This window comes from Phascolarctos cinereus, unplaced genomic scaffold (assembly GCF_003287225.1).
Source record: "Phascolarctos cinereus isolate Bilbo 61053 unplaced genomic scaffold, phaCin_HiC Scaffold_3;HRSCAF=262, whole genome shotgun sequence".
Lineage (NCBI taxonomy): Eukaryota > Metazoa > Chordata > Mammalia > Diprotodontia > Phascolarctidae > Phascolarctos > Phascolarctos cinereus.
In genome coordinates, this window is record NW_027555736.1 from 254,708,005 (window position 1) to 254,728,491 (window position 20,487).

General features: G+C 39.3%; 1 long non-coding RNA gene and 1 pseudogene across 1 annotated transcript in view; both read left to right on the top strand.

Annotated features, from left to right (window-relative positions):
- LOC110203672 (glycogenin-1 pseudogene) overlaps nt 1-18,571 on the top strand; it is a 37,526-nt pseudogene extending 18,955 nt beyond the window's left edge.
- The window catches only part of LOC110203681 (uncharacterized), a 261,878-nt gene that overhangs the window by 21,424 nt on the left and 219,967 nt on the right, over nt 1-20,487 (top strand). The gene's annotated exons all lie outside the window — the stretch shown is intronic.

The following is a 20,487-nucleotide window of genomic DNA, read 5'->3' on the forward strand; positions in this document are numbered from 1 at the left end:
GAAAATAACAGCAACATAGCAAAGCCTAGTGAGCAATCTCTTGGTATTGAAGGTAGATTGGAGTGATGGAGAAGGATAGACACTGAGTCCTTACCAATAATCTTTGGATTCTCAGTGTCACTAACCTTCCCCAGGATTTTAGAACTAATTTTGGGGAAAACTTCTCTGCATTTCAGCGAGGGGACCCACCACAGTGGGAGGCAGTTGCTCTTCCTCACACTAACCAGAGGAAGACATGCAAATTGGGCTCCTTCCTCTAGGGATGAAAAGCAGCAAAAATCTGTGTCTGCAGCTCTGGGAGAGGAGCTTTTCTTCCCTGTGGCCTTTCTCTACAAAGGATTCATCTTGTGAGGCCCGAACAATGAGTATTAGACTGAATGGAATTTTCATTCTGACTTTTTTACAAGGTAGTTTTGTATGTTGTTTGTTTTTTGACCAAGGGTACACACTTTGAAGGGGTGTATTTGTGTGGCTATTGTCTTAAATGGCTCTGTTTGTGATGTTCAGCTGGTAGAGTCTGGGGGTGATGTGAGACACCCTGGAGGATCTCTTTGCCTCTCCTGCAAACCTTCTGGATTCACCTTCAGCGTCTGTTAGAGTAGCTGGGTCCGCCAGGCTCCAGGGAAGGACCTGGAGTGGCTCACATCTATTTATAATAATGTAGGAAAAACATTCTATGTAGACTCTGTGAAAGGCAGATTCACCATCTACGCAGACTACAGCAAGGATGTGCTGCATCTGCAAATGAATTCCCTTAAAGCTGAGGACCAGCCTCGTACTATTGTGCAAGAGACACAGTGACAAAAAGGAGTATGAGACCAGACATAAACTTCCTCATTCAGACAGGTTGCATGGACACTGACTTAGAGAGGGAAGTCAACAACACAGAGCACAAGGAGACCACTTAGAATAACAGCTGGAGAATGAGGCTGAAAAATTTGAAGAATCAGGCTGACAAAGTTTTTAAGGTCTGTGATTTCCTTCTAAGTTATAGTGAACATTTATCCCTTTCTTTCTATCTGTCTGTCTATCTATCTATGTTTCTATGTATCTATCTATCTATCTATCTATCTATCTATCTATCTATCTATCTATCTATCTATCTATCTATCTAATCTCTTTGTGAGATTAGACCTAACTGTCCATAGGGACTGAGGAACATGAGGATTTGAATGTCCCTCACACAAGAAGAGGAAAACAAATAGAGTCATGAAGGGGGTAGATGACTCAGATGTACTTGGAGTGGATTTGGACCTGGTATGGCTTCCCATTTTTCTTGTCCTGCAATGGAGCCATCGCCTTCATTCTTGAGTATTGAAGACAGACAGGGATAGAGTCCAGCTTTTTGGCTGGTGGGAGTGGTCAGGATCACTTAGGTTCTAGGCCAGAGGCAGTGTACTTCTTCACCAGGACTGAGTCTCCCAGGCTGAAAGCATGTGCAGGGTCAGAAGTTCAGAAGTGGAGGGCCTCTCAGATTTCAGGAGAATCCTCAGTGTGTCCTGGAGCACCTGCAGGAACTTAATTAGGGAAAAATTAGTGACATCCAACCAGAGTTCTTCCCTTATAATGGGAACAATTGGCTGGGGTTTGCTGAACAGGATTTCAAAGGGTGTGAGCCCTAGTCTATTGGGGGTACACCGGCTATGGAGCAAAGCCAGTGGAAGGAGAGTAACCCAATTTTCCTGCGTTTCTAGGATCAATGTAGTGAGGAATTCCTTGAGCGTTCGGTTTGCTCTTTCTACCTGCCCTGAGCTCTTGGATGGTAGGCACAATGCAATTTCCATTCCACTCCCAGGGCTTTTGTTATTCCCTGAGATATCTTTGCAATAAAGGCTGAGCCTCAGTCAGAATCTAGGCCAATAGGGAGACGAAGGTGTGGGAGGAGGTCCTTCAGGATCTTTTTTACTACTACTATGGCTGTTTCATGTTTTAGAGGGAACGCCTCCACCCACCCTGAAAAAGTATCCACAAAAACAAAAAGATACCTGTGGCCTGCTGCTGGGGGCTTCACTTCTGTGACATCAACTTCCCAATGTTCTCCTCACTGCAAACCTCATAGCCCGATCCCCATGGGTGTAATTTTTCCCTGTTTGGTGTTATCTTGTGCACATGTCCGACACCAGACAGCTGCACTGGTCAGGAGATTGTCCAAGTGTGGGATAAAATACCTGTCTCTCAGTAGTAGGCACATTTTACGTGCCCCTAGGTGGGTAATCTGATATAACCATGTGACCCATTCTCTTCCCAGTGCTTCTGGGACAAAGACTCGTCCTTCAGGAAGGACACACCACCCAAGGTCATCTTACTGCCCCCTTTTTGCTATGTGAATGAATCATCCCAGGATGAGTAGGAGGGTGGGAGTGCCTCGACAACAGGACATAAGGGAGTAACAGGAGAGTCAGGTAGAACTTCCAGGGCCACCTGTCTCACGGCTGCATTGGCCGTGTGATTACCCACAGCTTCTAGAGAGTCCCCAGAATGATGACCAGGTCAATGAATGATGGACAGTTTTGGGGTTAGCCAGACAGCTTCTAATAAGGCCAGAATTTCCTCCTGGTTCTTGATAGTTTTTCCCGCCAAGGTCAGGAGACCGAGTTCACGGTATAAGGCAGCATGAACATGGGCTGTGGCAAAGGCATAATGGCTATCAGTATAAATATTTGCTGATTTCCCAGTATCTGGTCATAAGGCTTGAGTCAGTGCAATGAGTTCAGCTTTTTGGGCAGAAGTGCCTTGGGGCAGAGGGGCAGACCACAGACCTGAAAGGCAAGGGGAAGAAACTACAGCTCCTCAAGCCCATGTGAAACCTGAATCAATGAAGCTACTCCAATCTCTGAAAAGGGTCATTTGGGGTCCAAATAAAAGCACCCAAACATAAACACCCAAGCACCACCCCCCTTAAACAGGTGGGACCAAAATCTTTTGGGGTTAGGGACGATGGTCTCAGCTTCTGAAAGTGCTTCCTGCTGGGTTTGGGCATAGAGCTGTCCCTGCCTCCTGGGGTCCTTCTGGTCAAGGAGTCAGTTCTCTAGCCAGTGTCTGGAACTTGGTCGATGCCAGGTCCAAGAGGTGGTAGGTTGTGGTCTCAAACAGATGTTGGTACCCAGTCTGAGCAGTCATCTGGAAGTGGAGGGCACTGAGCCTAGAGGAGACAAATCTGGCAAGGAGATTAAGCAGACAATGGCCAAAAAGAAGTAAAAGGAAGATAATCAGGAGTGGGACAAGAAGAGTAGTTAACATAGAAAGAAGCCAGGATGCCCAAGAAGAGGATGGACTGGTGTACTAAGGGTTGTTATGGATGTCTCACATCTAGGTGACTTTCTCTAGTCTTATTGAGCTCCACCTATTGAGAGTTGTTAATATACACACAGCAGGAGGTGTTGGCCAGGGGATAGACACCTCCACTAAGCAAGTAGATAATCCAAAGCTGTCTGATTATCCAGGACCACATTTGCCAGGGAATACAGAGATTGCTGAACATCCCAGAGGCTATAAGCTGTGTCATTTGCCAATTGATGAAGGGTCCCTGTCACATGTGAAAGAATGAACTCATGTTGTAAATGTCCATACCAAGGCATGAGATACGGTGCTCCCTTTTAAGGTACCAGAGAATATTGTCCCAGAACCCACACTTCACTCTTGTTGGAGTGGAGGTACTGGGTGCAGTAATATTGAAAATGGTCAGAGGTGGTGCCAAAAATTCAAGGGAGAACACACCAAAATCCTTATAAGGTGTTAAACACCAAGTGGCCAGAACAACAGTCCTGGGGTCCTGCCAAGTAGTGGCATTTTGCTTTACTTCTTCCCCAGAATCCTCCCCACCTGGCCTACCCATCCCACAAAGGAAGGAGTATCCTGTAGGGGTACTGATGGGACCTGTTTATAAAAGATACTGAGCATGGATGCCTCCATGGATCAATATGATTACATGCCAATATTACAGGTCAAAGAGAAACTTTCAAAAGATCCATAACAGTGTTACAGCTAGAAGGGGGCAGTAATATTGTGTGTCAACTAGGAAGAGAAGGTAAAATGAGAAATACCTACTAGTAGAGTGGCAGGAGGAATTTGGTCGTAGGTGCAAGTAGGGAGCGTTCCCTCAGAACAGGTGATACAGCTGGCAGAGGTAAAGTTCTGAGGACACATCACTCTAGGCATCATTACAGGTGGTGCAAGTCAAGAGACCAGCAGAGACATTTACAATCCCTTCCCTGGAAAGGGTCTTTACCTATATAGTGGCCATAGAACTTGTCTCCCAAGGATGTTGAGATAGAAAAATTTTCCTATAAAGGAGTGGACAGTAGAAAAGGGGTGGCAAAGACCTCTGAGGTGGTTACATTGGAGAGGGGGGTTCTTGTAAATAACTGCCTTAAACCAAAGAGGTTCCGAACTTTAACCTCACAACTGAATGGATACACAATCTTGTTCTGCAAGCTTGTTTATCCTTCTCTAACTACACACCAGAAATTGAATCTTTTACATGTGATAAATTCAAAAACTAATTTATTCTTAGGCCATGGGATGACTACAAATTCAGATCAAAACAGGCAAATCTCACTTACTTATATTGTGCTGATGTCTTTTACTGACCACTTGCTCTGTTCAGAGAAATCTACCATAAAAGGAAAAGGCAGGGACATGTGACATCAACATATGACAGGATAGAATATCCTTAGCTATGTTTGAATTCAGATAACAGTCACAGTTCTCCAATCATGCAGTATTAATTCCACATCATAGCGAGACTCAGGAATAGTCAGGTGATAAACATTCCTTCTGGTAGAATCTGGGGTGATATGAGACAGCCTGGAGGATTTCTTAGCCTTTCCTGCAAAGCTTCTGAATTCACCTTGGCAGCTGTAGAATGAACTGGGTCTGCCAGTCTCCAGGAAAGGGGCCAGAGTGGGTGGCAGTTATGTGGAATGATGGAAGAACCACATATTATGCAGAGTGTGTGAGAGGCCAATTCACCATCTCCAGGGACAACTGTGACAACATGCTGCACCTGCAAATGAATTTCCTTAAAGCCGAGGACACAGCCATGTACAGAAAAAGAAGTATAAGACCAGACATAAACCTTCTCATTCAGACTGGTCATGTGGAGAATGAGTTAGAGAGGGAGCTCAACAACACCCAACACAAGGAGACCAGTTACAATAACAGATGAAGAATTACACTGAAAAAGTTTTAAGGTCTTTGATTTCTTCCCAATTCTCAATGAACTTCTATCCCTTTCTATGTATCTATCTATCTATCTATCTATCTATCTATCTATCTATCTATCTATCTATCTATCTGTTTATCTATCTGTCTATCCATCTATCTATCTATCTAATTTCCTTTGTTTTGTTGATAATCTTTCCTATTTCTGTTGCTTGCATGTACAGAGGGAAAATATATCCTTTAATGGTTTATATGTTTTTTCCATGGTGACCAACTTCTCTGTAGTTGTCAAACATGAAGCAGATCAGGAATTATTGAACATTTGCTATGTAACCCGTAGCATTTTCATACATGTGCATGTGGTAAACATATCTATCTCTATGTACCTTTAATATATATATATATATATGTGTGTGTGTATGTGTTTATACATTTACATATCTATGTTATGTAGATGATACTCCCCATCTGTATGTATGCAGATATATATGTGTGTATGTGTGTATATATCTCCTATGTATATTCATACACATATCAGAAGATCATGAAGATTTAATTGGAGGGAATCTGAAGCTTCTTTTCAATCAGACCTCACATAATATCAAAATTATATTCCTGTCTTTTTCTTTAATCATGGATTTTAGGTAATCCAATAATTCTTAAATTATCTCACTTCAATCTCTTTTCCAGGTCAATTGCTTTTCTCATTAAGTATTTCACATTTTCTCCTATTTTTTTACTCTTTTGATTTTGTTGCATTTTTTCTTCATGTTTCATGGAGTCTCAGGCACTTTTGAGAGTCCCTTGAATAGGAAAGAGGCCAAATCAATCGATATTTAAAGGTATTAGTTCAAGCTTTTCCCTATAAGGTCAAATACAAAAGCTGATGCTTAAAAACTTTGGCCACATGATGAGTAGATGGTATTCATTGGAAAAGATTTTGATCTTGGGAAAGACTGAGAGCAAATGGAATAGGGGATGACAGAGAATGAGACGAATAGATATTGTCGCATAAACAATAAGTAACAACTTGAAGAGACTTTGAAAGATAGCAGAGAAGGATCTGGTGTGCTATGCTCATGGAGAATGAAGAGTTAGACATGACTGAATAGCTGAACAATAGTTAAATCAGTGAGAATTTATGAGATGACCAAATAACATACTATGGACAAGGAAAAGAAGAGAGCATAGGGCAGAATCCCGTGCAATTCCCATGATGAGAATACATTATCTGTATGATGAGCTAGCAAAGGGGGGAGGAGAAGAGAACTCAGATAAGTAGAATGAGAAACAAGAGTGTGGTATCCCATAAACCTAGAATGAAGAAAGTAACAAGGAGAAAAGAGAGGTCATGTCAAAGCAACAGAGAGGTCAAAGACAATGAGGATTGAGAAAAAAGTGACCTTATCAGATGAGACAGGAGTAAAGGACATAATCGTTGATGGCATATTAGTGATATGAAATGAAAGAGAGAAGAAAAGGGAGTTAGCAGCGAATGGCCTCAGTTTTTATTTATTTTGCTGTTGATTTTCTGGACTAAAAAAACTAATGCAAAAAAATTAGTAATGCACATTAAATTTATAACTTTTCTAGGTGCATATTTTTTTGGGGGGCAGAAAGATGCTTGCTAAACATTTTCTAGCATATAACTGGTTCTAATTGTCCCTAATTTCAAATTATGTCTTCAGTGTCTCAAGGTTTCAACATGAATCTGAGGAAGCTAGGTGCACAGTGGATAGAGTGCTCAGTCTGGAGTTAGGAAGACCTGAATTCAAATGTGGGCTCTGACACTTGCTACCTCTTAACAGTCATTTAGCTTACTACCCCTGAGAAGTCATTTAGCTTTCATTTACCTCAGTTTCCTGATCTGTGTAATAGGGATTACCTCAGTTTCCTGATCTATATAATAGGGATAATAATAGCACCTACCTTACAGTTTTGTTATGAGGATTAAATGTAATAGTTGTAAATCACTTAGCATAGTGCCTGGTACAGAGTAAATTTTATATAAATGTAAAATATTATTATCATTATCTGTATTTTCACTCTGGTATGAAGTATCAACTCTGAAAACAAATGACTGAAGAGTTATAAGGGTTTTGCAACTGCTGGTAACTCTAAAAATACTAAAGAGTTCACTCAGGTGATCACAACCAGAGTTAACTCTCAAAAATAAAATGAAATAAAACCAAAGCCACTGGTCATAAGCAAAAAGCTTTCTATATTCCACTGGAGGATGGAAACTAGCTGAGCAGAGGTTTCCTCTAGGGAGAGATCCAAGGCAGTGATGCTAAACCTTGAGAAATGTAGTTGTGGCTAGACAAAGAATCAAACAATGCAGTGCAGCAACAGTAGAGAGGCAAGGTTGCCTAGTGACAAAAAGTCCATTAATTGCAGGGCTTAATGCCTGGGCCTGTTGGTGCTTGCCTGAACTTAGGAATCATCAGTTCTGTGATTTAGTTGCAGCAGAGTTCATCCAGAGGGTGAGCACAAAGGACTGTTGTTATGCGAAACTGAACACAGAGCTTTCTTGTTGGTCCTTAGCTCTGGAAAACAGGGTGTCTCCTAATGGTGAAAAATAAGAAGAGTAAAAAAAAAAGAAGGGTGTTTTTGGCATGGGGATACTGACAGAAGGAAGAAAACCAACAATTCTGGTTCCTTTGTGTCTTTTGGAGTGTGCCAGTGAGAGTGACACTGTACATACCGTAACATCTGATTTGTTGGTGTTTTCCTTTTTTTTGATTTCCTTTTATAGCACAAGGATATGTTTACTGTTAAGAACTTTCTTACGTTATTTTTCTTTCTAAATGCAAAAGAATTCATGATCTTTATTAGAGAATGTATACTAGTATACATTTACACTAGTATATATACTATATTATGTAAGGGAGAATCAGCATATTTCCAGACTTCTGTAGGCAACATAATGAGCAGGAATAGACCCATTTAGGTTACATCTTAATGTCCTTTTGAAGGAGGACTGAATTTTGAAAGAAAAGGGGATAGGGAAGCCATGAGTTTCCAAGATAATGATTAGTAAGAAAAATCATTTGTCACATTCCCCCATCTGGTTCTAATGACAGGTGTAGCCTTCTCAAAGCATCACTAACTGATATGGTCAACACTTCATCAAGGGGTTTTGGGGACTTATAACCATATGGGACAGGGGAAAGAGAACAGCATTGACAATTCAAAAGGGTAAGTATGCCTTAGTAAATATAGATACAGAGGCCCCAAGGGAAAGAGCAAAAATAAATTGTGTGTTTAAGGCTTCAGAAGTCTCTTCTCGTACAGCTGTCTGGTGTTCAGGACATCATCTGATGAAGTTTCCTGGTTGGAGTATTGCCAAGTGATCTCTAACAGACTGTCTTCTTAAAACATCTTGTGGAGAGATACCCTCTTCCTTTGTTAAAAGTTTCCTACAAAACTGATATTAACACATTTTTAAATAATCTTGCTAATAACCACAACAAGTAATTCAAGTTCACACAACCTTTATGTCTCTAATATTATAAAATCAAAATTGGAATGTTGACCAACTGTCCTGTTCAAAAAACTCAAATAAAAACAGGAAAATTTGAACACAGTTTTTATAGTTCACAACTTCACTTCCATTCCACCATCAGGAGGATAAGATTCCATTAAGAAATTAATAACAGAACGCTATTCATAAAAAGATGGACTCTAATACCTGCATCGTACATTGAGTGATCAATTTTAAAACAGTACATATCAATAAAAATATTCCAACTTCTGGTCATGTTCAAATAAGTAACCCCTAATTAAAGTAGATTTTTCCTTGAAGACATGTAAAGGAATACTTGATTTAACCAAATAATTTTAGCTGAAATTTCCATCCATGGCAAAACCTCAAAGCTCATGGGACATGGTTCATGAAAGAACTTGTTTTGCTTAAATATACATATGCATAACAAGGGTTCTTATAAGATAGATTTTCATCAACTGGAAAAAAAATAGAAGAAAAATGGGTGAAATGTAAGCTCTTCTATCCGTCATTTGAAGCCTTTTACAAGTACCTTTTTACCACTTCTGTATTTTTACAAAATACTCAATATATCGTATTGCTGTTCCACACACAAAACACCTTGTCTCCTAACTCTGCATTTACATTTCTTTTCCCCCGTGATGGAAATGTACTACTCCTAACCTTCATTTATTGGAATCCCCAGTTTCCTTCAAGACGAAGTTAAAAGGTTAGCATTTATATAAAGACTTTTTGGATCCCCTTTGATGCTCATGCCCACATTCCTCACACTGGTATTTTGCATATATAGATGTTATCTACATCATTAAAATGTAAGATGTGATGCTTGAGGACAGAAATGATTTCATTTTTGTCTCTGTATCTCCCCTACTTAAAAAAAAATTCTGGCATATAAGAGTTCCTTAATAAATGTTTGAGGATTGCCTCTGTTTTTTTTTTATCCTTTCACTGGCAAATATGGTTAACTACTTATTATTGTAGACATTTATTATGTCTCAGTAGGGATGCCAAGTGCTAGCAAAAAAAATCGAGAGAACCTGTGTATTCCCCATATTTTTCCATTCTCTCTACTCTGTCTCTAACATTGAGCCCCAAAGTTAAAATTTACAAAGTCTACAGAGAAGTCACATCTCCTCTGATCCTTCAAATCAGCATCAAAACATCCAGTTTTCACCCCTACTCCCCAATCCTATAGTTACAGAGAGAAATGGAAGTGATGGTGGCAGTGTTAATTCTTTCAATGGAAGTGTTATGCACTGTGAAGAGCACTGGATTTTTGAGTCATTCCTGGAAAGGAAGCAGTGATTACAAAGATTCTGTTTGGCTTCATACAGAGTAGCTGACATCAGACTAATATAATTTCTATTTTGACAGAATCAATGAACTAGTATAGAGGGAGTGCTGTGGATATTGGTTTTGTGTATATTAACAAAGTATCACACTATTTTTGTGAGGAAGCTGGAAAGATATGAATTAGATGATAACACTATGGATTCAGAGCTGGTTGGTTGACCTGATTCAAAGAGCAGTTGCAAGGGTTCAGTGTCAATGTGGCCAGAGATTCTAGTGAAGTGCCCAAAGAGTCTTTGTTTTACCCTGTATATTTAGCATATCCATGAATGACTTGATAATACAAAACTGGCAGGAGTAGTTAACATAGTATATGATGGAGTAAGCATCTAAAACATCCTTAAGTTGATTTTTTTCATCCTAACTTACACAGAAATATATTTTACTTATATAGGGATCACGTTTCCCTTTCATGTAATTGATTTTTGCTCCTCTCCTTCAAACCGTTTTTCTCTTTTTACATACTTATATTCCCAACCACTTATTCTTTCTTTTTATTTTTGGTGAGATTTACCAACTGGATTTAAGTTTTTCTGTGCTGCCAATTTTGTCTGTTATGCAGGAAATAAACCCAACATTTATCGCTCATTTCTTTCTTGCACCATTAGGAAATATTTTGCTGTGACTCTATGCTGTCACTTCCCAAGAGATCATGAGAATTCATAGAGTCTTCTGCTGCATCATGTATTGATTAATTTTCTTTTGTCCTTCAATATTTATTCATTGTTTGAAATCGTTTAGGTGTCCTTGTGGCTATCTTCTCTTATTAATATATTCCTTACTGGGTTTATTTGTGAGTTTTCTTCTTATTGAGATCTTTAATAATTTCAATCTTCTGTTCATTATCTTTGTCTGTCTATCCATCTATCTATCTATCTATCCATCTATCTATCTTTCTATCTATCTATCTATCTATCTATCTATCTATCTATCTATCATCTATCTACATATCACCTTCTAACTTTTTCTGCTTTGGTGGTAAATTCCCTTATATCTAGATATCAGACCTCTGCTTCTTCCTGTACTAGAGCAATTCACATTTCAATGGCCTCAGGCTTTGCCCATGTAATTTCTGAAGGGAATAAATGAATGGCATCAACTGATGTCAGGACCTTTTGCTTTAGACTTAATGGAGTCCTATACATTTGGCTTCCTATTCAAGTTCCCTCTGTTCCTTAGTTTTCTAGTAGCACAGCATGCTGCCATATATTCGAAAGAGAGAAAAAAATTAATTTTCGTATCTCCACCACTGCTGCACAGTTTGGAGTGGGAAGAAATTAGTTCTGTTGTAAACCTATGGGTCACATTGTGCTGCCGCTCCAAGGATTTAGGAGCTGGTATGAGTGGGAATTCTGAGGGAACATGTTAGGATTAGGAATTATAAACTTTTCGCTGTTAGTTCATCAATTTGTGCCTTGTTAGAGTGCTTAGCATTTAGATGCTGATAGCTGAAATTTCTTTTACTTCTCATGCATTCTTCTTATATTGAAAACGTATGAGGAGTTCTGAGGACTGGAGAAGATAGGGATTCCTTCATCTTGTTGGTCACATGACTAAGAATGTCTGATCAGATTTTGATGCAAAATTCTTTATATTCTTGTTGAAGGAAATGTAAGGACTTTTTCCCCTGATATCAGGAATAAATTTGTGATATCCAATGTAGCATCCCTGTCTTACCTACTCCTCCTAGTCACTTTTATAAGTGATATTCATGAGGTACCCCAAGTAGTTTGTAATCCACACTCATGGGCCCAAACAGTTGACACAATTAGTTCAAAGTAAAGGCAAAAGTTATAGTATGAGCTTTCTAACTATAAACATGAGGCACACTTTCCCACAAACACACACAGTTAGGGTGAGGAATGGTTGCATGCATAGAATATGCTTGTTGAAAGATACATATGAAGAACACACATGGTGAAGCCAACTCAAGTCTCCGCCACTTTAAGACCTTGACTTCCTTCTTCTTATTTTGAAACTTCCACATTTCTCTTTGTGGAACAGTATCTTTGCTGGACTGGTCTTACAATTGTATATCCTGGCCAACTTTTTTCCTTAGCTCAACTTTGGGCAGCACAGCTGACTCTCCCTTTGTTTACAGCTGGCTAGATTACTTTTTTATATCAATCCAAGGGATATGGCTAATCTAGACCTTGTCCATGTAGCATCAGTTGCCTTCATCATATGACGAAGCACTCTACTCTCAGGCTGATTAAAATTATACATGTCAACTAAGGGAGTAAAAATAAAATAAACATTTCTTTAAATTTCCTTACAAACAGTGAATGGGACACTCTTAAGTTTTGCAACCTTTGCTATCTGTGAATAGGACACATAGGTGATCATCTTATGTCTGAAATGGGAAAAGTCTAAAATCTGAGACCCTTATACTAGCATGTGTGAAACAGTGATTTATGGACTCAGCACTTGAAGAGGACTATTCTGAACTTTTCTCTTCTATAGCCATTGAACTCCATTCACAACTTAGAGTTGTATTATAAATTATCCTTAATTTAGTAAGCAATGGAATAAGAAGGAATCACCTCAAATGTAATCACAATAGCAGGTGAGAGAAAACAAAAAGACATGGCTGAGACCCCTCCTGCTTTGTGACAAAGATTCCATGCTATAATGGTGACCAAGAGAGAATTAGTGGCTTTTTTCCCCAGGGAATTGAATCCTTCAAAATAGTGATGATCTCTAAAAGTTCTCTAGATCTAGCTCTCTAAAAGCATAAGGACTCTGAAATTACAAATCCCTCTTCTGGAAAAAAAAGGGAAAGTGGAAGTGAGAATGAAAAAATGGGGCTGAGTATACAATTAAATTTAATGTAGGTGGCAGTGGAACTCGATATTCTGGGTAATGAGAATGGTACTTGAAATATGAGGATTATCTCCTAGATATATGAACCATACTGGCTCCCTAAATCAGACTATTAGGTCAATGTCACAGAGGATAAAAGTTTCTGTCTCCTATTAACAGGATATGTCCTTCTGCTGCAAGGTGTTTCTTGGAGGAGACTTGCAATTTTCTTAATGTACACTGTTACTTTAGATGAGTGAAATAAAAATATAAGCTGCCTCTAGCAAGGTAATGGGGGAATATAACTGGGATTGTGGATAAATAATTTAAATGAAATGTAATTTTAGGTAAAGAGAAACAAAAAGAAGACTCAGAAAACAGCATAGGTGCCAAGAATGCAAAGAGACCCTGAGAAGAAAGTGATTCATAGAACGGATTCAATCTGTTGAGCACTGGAAATGTAAGATGGTTGAGAAGCTTTGACAATCAGAAATGAGACTAAGATTGAGAAGTTTATTAGGAACACAGAAAGGCCAATACTACTACTACTAGTCTCAGACCCAACTGTTTACAGTTATTGAGGTGATGTGGTATGATTGATACTGAGTCAAAACCATCCACTCTGGGAGCCTCAGAGTCACCAACATTCCCCAGTGCTTTGGAAGCAGCTCTAAGAGAACTTTCTCTCTGAAGTTCAGGAAAGAGACTTCTCCCTGGGAGTAAGAAGATGTTCTTCTTCTCTTTGAATAGAGCAAGACATGCAAATTGGGTCCAATCCTACTGGGATGAAAAGCAGCCCCAAACCTGTACCTGTATCTCTGGGAGACAAGATCAAGCTCTGTGTGTCCTTCCACACAGAGGACTAACCTAGAAACTCACCATGAAATTTAAGCTGAATGGAATTTCCTCTTGATTATTTTCCAAGGTATTTTTATGGAGAGGGAGGGACAATGTGAAGTGGTGACTTAATGTGATTATTGACTTTAATACAATGTCTCTGTATTGCAGGTGTCCAGTGTGATGTGCAGCTGGTGGAGTCTGGAAGTGATGTGAGACAGCCTGGGGGTTCTATGCATCTCTCCTGCAAAGTTTCTGGATTTACCTTCAGTAGCTACTGGATGAACTGGGTCTGCCAGGCTCCAGGGAAGGGTTGCAATGGGTTGCAAGAATTAGCACTGGTGGAAGTAGTACATGCTATGCAGACTCTGTGAAAGTTGATTCACCATCTCCAGAGATGATGGCAACAGCATGTTATATCTACAGATGAATTCCGTTAATACTGAGGATACTGCTGTGTATTACTGTGCAACAGACACAGTGAGAAAAAGGAATGTGAGACTATAGAGAAACTTCCCCTGAAGTGCCATTGAGTCCAGGAAGGGTTTGAGCTCATGATGCACATAATACAAGATGCCTAGATCCAGCAACAGGTGTAGAGAGAATCTGAATCATTTCTATTTATGGCCTGTGTTGTTTTTTCTTCTATTCCAGCAGAAAGCAACTTTTCCAGTAGCTAGCCATCAATCTTAATGCCTGACTCTTACTCCCATTGCTACTCCATATTTAACTGGTAGTTATGTCTTGTATATTTTACTTTCATCACATATCTAGAATACTCTTCCTTCTCTCCTCAAGGTACCACAACTATGGAGGTAGGCCCTTATCAGTTCAACCTGGACTATTATGCTAGTCTGCTGGTTGTTCTCCCAGCCTCAGTACTCTCTTCACTCTAGTCCATACCAAATTTAACTCTCAAAATTATCTTCCTAAAGCACAGATAGGACGATTTCCCCCAAATTCAAGTGACTCTGTATTACCTTCGAGAGAAAATATAAAATTGTATTTGGCTTTTACAACCTTTCATAACACATCCCATTTTATTTTCCTCTCTTATTCTACCTTGCTTCCTGCCTTGTGCTTGGCAATTCAGTGATGCTGACCTCCTTAGTGTTCCTTTCACAAGAGATTTCATTTCCCTACTCCATGTGCTCTCACTGGTTGGAATTCTTCTCCTGGGTCAGCTAGGTGGTGTAGTGGATACAGCACCAGCCTTAGAGTCAGAAGGACCTGAGTTCAAGTCTGGTCTGGGATACTTGACATTTATTAGCTGTGTGACCCTGGGCAAGTCACTTCACTCTGACTGCTTCCTGCCCCCTCTTCCTATCCCCTCCCCCAAAAAAGAAAAAGGAATTCTTCTCTTCCTCATCCCTGCCTCTTCTCCCTTTTGGCTTTTTTCAATCTCACCTGAAATTCTACCCCCTCTTCCTTCTCCAATCCTAATTCCACTGTCTTTGTGCTGGATATATCCTGTATATACATACACACACACACACACACATGCACACATATACACACACATATATACTATATATATTTTGAGCATAATTATTTTCATGTTGTCTCTGAATGAGACTAACCTCCTTAAAAACAGGGACTGTTTTTGCTTTGTATCCAGTTCTTGGCACCCTTCCTGGAACATGGTAAGTGCTTAATAAAAGCTTGTTGTTCATTTGACCTTCTGTTTCTTCATGAATGAGACTCTCCAACATTGCTGAGATGTGTTCTATCCATGATTTCCATGTTAGGTAGATAATAAGTAATTTCTCTGACATTTTAACACATTAAGAAAAAATACTCATTACTATTAAATATTGTTGAAAGTTAAATTTAAGAAAAATGTAAACTAAGGCACATTTCTCTAAGCAAGATAACATTCTATTATCAAGAATAATAACCTGAGAATAAGATGGTTCAATGGCTGCCTCATTCTCCAGTCAAAGATGCCAAGGAAAAGGACAGCTTCCCTTTTAGAGGTTTTTGGCAACTACAGAACAAAAAACATAACAGGATAGGTGACATCATGTGCTTAAGGGCAACATAATTGGTTATATAGCTGAAGTTTGGATAACACCATATTGGTTCGAAATTGGGTGTGTAGCAACAACCCTCCTTCTCTCCTTTTGGTGACTAAGAAGGGGTTATTGATTCAGTCCAGTTGTAAGGGCCAAGGTAATGGCCCAGAGTTACTTGGACAGCAAACCAGACATCAGTGAAGGATTGAAGGTGTTGTAAATATATTAGGGCCAACTCCCCTGTGGCACACCATATCTTCCAAGGTTACCAGAATTCCTTGAGGCAGGAATAGAACAGTAGTTAGCAAGAGAACTGGATTTCTAAACTTAACCCATCACAGGTCAGCGGAATTCTGAACTAAGTTTAGAGACAGAGACTAAGAAGTCAGTTACAGGACAAAAGCAATAGGCTGTAAATAGGATCAATAAGAAAATGATACAGGATCTGATGAGATGGGATCTGAACTCCTAAAAGATAAAGATTATGTCTTTGGGATCTGGATTCCAAAAAGGAAAATTCCTGGACTTTCCCACATGTTCAAATCTCTAGTTCTTCTGAGGCTTTAATCTTACCAACTGGCCTTTCATTATCTCCTATGCCCAATCTCCCAATTCTCTGTTACCCTTAACCTAGCCTAGCCCTCCATTGCCTTACCTCCCTATGCCACTTCACACTACCCCCAGCCACTTCCCACCTTTAATCCTATTTGGACTCCATTCTCCCTTGGTCACATGGTCAGGTCCTGGCATTCTGTTACCTCACAGTAACCCAGCTTAATGGCCACTCTCATCTTGATCCTTCTCAGACCCCTCCTCCAGGTACCCCAGACTATTTGGGCACTCCTAGATCCCTTCCACAGTCTTTCTATATAAGATCCATCTGTCCTACTTAAGGGACTCAGATTCTTAACATCTGGCCCAGTTATATTAGCAATACACATGCTTAGATTGCTTAAGAGTCTGTCCAATCTGGCTGATTCTTTAAATCTCACTCACCCCAATGTGATAATATACCATGACATTGGCTGAAATTCAATTCATTTGAACAGGACCCCAGTGTTCTAATTTTGGAGTCCCAGCTCTCCACCTCTAAACCTCAACAGACCCATTTTAATTTTAATTTTCTCAGTATTATACGCCTACAGAAATTTCACATATATTATGTGCAACATATAAAAAGTTTGAGAGGCATAGTTTCTCAGTAATTAGTCATTTTATTAATAATGCTAGCATGTTATTAATAAAAAGATGGCCATTTGGCCATCTCTCTTTGAAAAAAAAACATCATGGAACCCATTCAAAGCCCATCTAAAGATGTGTGCTTCTGAGAGTTTGAATCAACTCTGATTGGTCAACAATGAAAGATGAATATTATACTAAGACAGGGACCTATTCTACTAAGGATGTGGGGATGTGATTCTAATCACTTGGGTTTGGTCAAAGAGAATTATTTGGATTCATATCCTCATGTGATAAAAGGGAAAACCACATTTTCCCAGACTTGTCTGAGTGAAACACAATGGGTTTCAATCCATCAATTCACCTAACTTTACCTTTCGAACAGATCTGAGTTCTCCCTCTCAGTATTAGCCCTTCAAAGGCTTCCTGAGTAACCCAAAGGAAGTGACTTGTCAATGAGGAAGTAGAAGGGCAAAATCTTGGCCCTATTTAAAGAAATAGTAATTAAATGTAAGTGAGAAATAATTATTTCTCTCAAATGCATAATCATGACTTTACACAGAGACTAAAGAGTGTCCCATTCATCACTTGTAAGGAAATGTAAATAAATGTTTCTATTTTTCTCCTTTGACTGATGTAAGAAATTTAATCAATTATTGTGAGGAGATTTTTGAACTTTCAATCATGAATGAAACCGACATTACACAGGAACTTCTAGTGATTGACTGACCAATACAGCCAAAAAAGTATTAAGGCAAATGGGTAAATGTTGATAGAATAACTTATTAAAAATATTTAAATTCTTTTTTGAAAGTAAGGAAGATCTAGATGTTCCTCTCAGGTGCCCCTTCATCGAGGTGCCTTGGGTTCTGCACTCACCAGTGAGCAGTGACTGCCTCCCCAGCTCCATAACAGGAAAGTTTAGAAAAGATTTTCAATGTAATCATCATGATCAACACCTTGGACAGCGAATATCCAGCTCATTCAACCTCAATGAAAAGACAGAAACTCTACTTCTGGTCACTAAACAGTATTCATAATGTGTGTTCATGGAGGCAGATACTCTGGTACTGGCAAATGTTGATGAGATTTTTGAGAGAGAGAAGCTATTGGCAGCACCAGACTCAGATTGGTCTGACTGTTTCAGTTCTGGAGTCTTTGTTGATCTTCCACGGAAATACACTATCAGATGTTACATATGGCTCCTGAACAGGGCAGCTTTGGTAGTGGGGGTAAGAGTTTGATGAACATCTTCTTTAGCTGTTGGGCAAGAAGAAATATCAGAAAACACCTGGCATTTATTTATAACCTAAGCAGCATTATTACATACTTCTACCATCCAGCCCTTAAGGCACTTGGGGCAAAGGCAGAATTCATGCATCTCCTGAGATGAATCAAATTATGGAATTATACCCTAACCCCCAAATGAAAAGTTGCAGGAATGACGTTCATGACCCCATTATGACTCACAATTCCTCACTATTTGTTGGGATATCTTCAACACCAACATTTTACCTTTCTCTAGCAGTTTGGTGTTGGCAATGATACCTTCACAGAGAAAGTCCCAGATGCAATCTCACATATGTCCATTGGGAACCTCAACCCTCCCTCACAACCATTTTTATCCTTGGGTGAACACAAGGAGTGGTGGGAGCAAGGCCAGGCTGATTCCATGGCAGCCAATTCCTTCAACAATATCAAGGAGAAACTGGACATTTAACTCCACTAAGAACACCGCAATTTTCTCTCTGCAAACATTGGTAACACAGGACTGGTTCTAGATAATTTAGCATCTAGAAAAAGTGTTGCATATGGTTCATTGTAGTTGCTAGTTGCTTTGACTAACACTTCTCATTTGTAGGTTTATAGGACTAAAGTTGAAAATCAGACAGAAGTCAAGAAGTAAAAAGCTCATTTTCTGGTCAATTAATTGCTGAGTGACTCCTCACGTGATCATTCAGAGAAAATTTAATAAGTTTTTTATTTAATGTGAATCACAAACAAATTTGATGAGTGGGAATGAAGTTATTAAAGTATGGACCTCGGCTCCTGAAACCTGAAGAACAGGGCTTTTCTCAGTTCTCTTCATAAAAATAAATGGGAAATGCATTAATATTTGCCTTCCTAATTTTCTGTAGTAGATAGATATTTTAGGATTGATCAGACACTGCCCTAGTGGTCCCAATTCTTCTTTTATTGAATAGCAAAGTAATACTGTCAAATTGATTCACAACTATAATAATTGTTACCAGAAATGATGGTACCCTTTTAATCTCTCTTTATAAAAAAAGATATTTTTGACCACCAGTTTTCTGTATGTACTATGGTAGCATGCATTTGTATGCATTTTGGGGATGAGTGAGTTTTCTGAATGTTTTCCTCTGGTAGCACTATGCATAACAATGAACACTGAGTAGTGAAAATAAAAGTTAGACAGCAAATATGTTTTTAAAATTCTTGGGACATGTATGCATGATTTGTGGAATTGTGAACTTATCTGATCATTTTGGAGAACAATCTTGAATTCTGCTCAATGAGTTATTCAACTGCCTATACCCTTTGACCCAGCAATGACACTACTAGGCCTCTTATAAAGATGATTAGGGAAAAAGGGAAACAACCTAGATGTTCTAAAATATTTATAGCAGCTATTTTTGAGGTGGCAAAGAACTGGTAATTGTGGGAATGTCAGTCATTTGGGGAAATGCCTGAACCAGATATGCTGTGTGATTGTGATGGAATACTATTGTACTATAAGAAATATTGAGCAGGATACTCTTAGAAATGCACAGAAAGAATTACATGAACTGATCAGTGGAACACAGCAGACATGCATCATACAGTAGCAAACGATTTTCGTAAACCTGTATTCGATAAATGTGAAAATTTAAGGTTTTGGGATAAGAATTTCTTATTGTTCAAAATTGTTGGGAAAGGTGAAGAGCAGTCTGAGAGAAACTGGGCCAATTTCATAAGACCAATATCATACCATTTACCAAGACTGGATGGTGGTTGTTCTTCCTTTTGAAAGAGGACCAAAATGATATCACTATGTAAGAGTCAAGTTACAGTGCATCTGACTGTCGTTGATCAGACCAATACAAGCTCGGAATACTCCACCACAAGTTGGGCATGTGAATATTTGGGGTGGATTCTCTAAATTTGCACATCTTGCATTTCTTTTGAGCTTCTTCAGTTTTGCTTTTATCCTTGGGCACAACAACTTCTCTGATTAGGACACACCACTTTCCTGTGCCAGTGTCACATAATCAATTCCAAAATTTTTGATTTTTGTATTATTTTCAGGCAGTTTGGATTAAGTGAGTTACCCAGGGTCACACAGCTAGTAAATGTCATGTTTGATGTGATGCTGGATTTGAACTCAGGTCCTCCTGACTCCAGGGCCAGTGCTCTATCCCTTGTGCTACCTAGCTGCCCCATTTCCAAAATTCTTTAGAGAGATGTTCATCCTTTTTTCTGACCCCCATGTGAGCACTTGCCCTCTGTGAGTTCCCCATATGGCAGTCTTTTTGGCAAGCATACGTTTGGCGTTTGAATAATGTGGCCAGTCCATTGAAGCTGTGTTCTCTGCAGTAGAGTTTGAATGCCTCACAGTTAAGCTCAAAAAAGCACCTG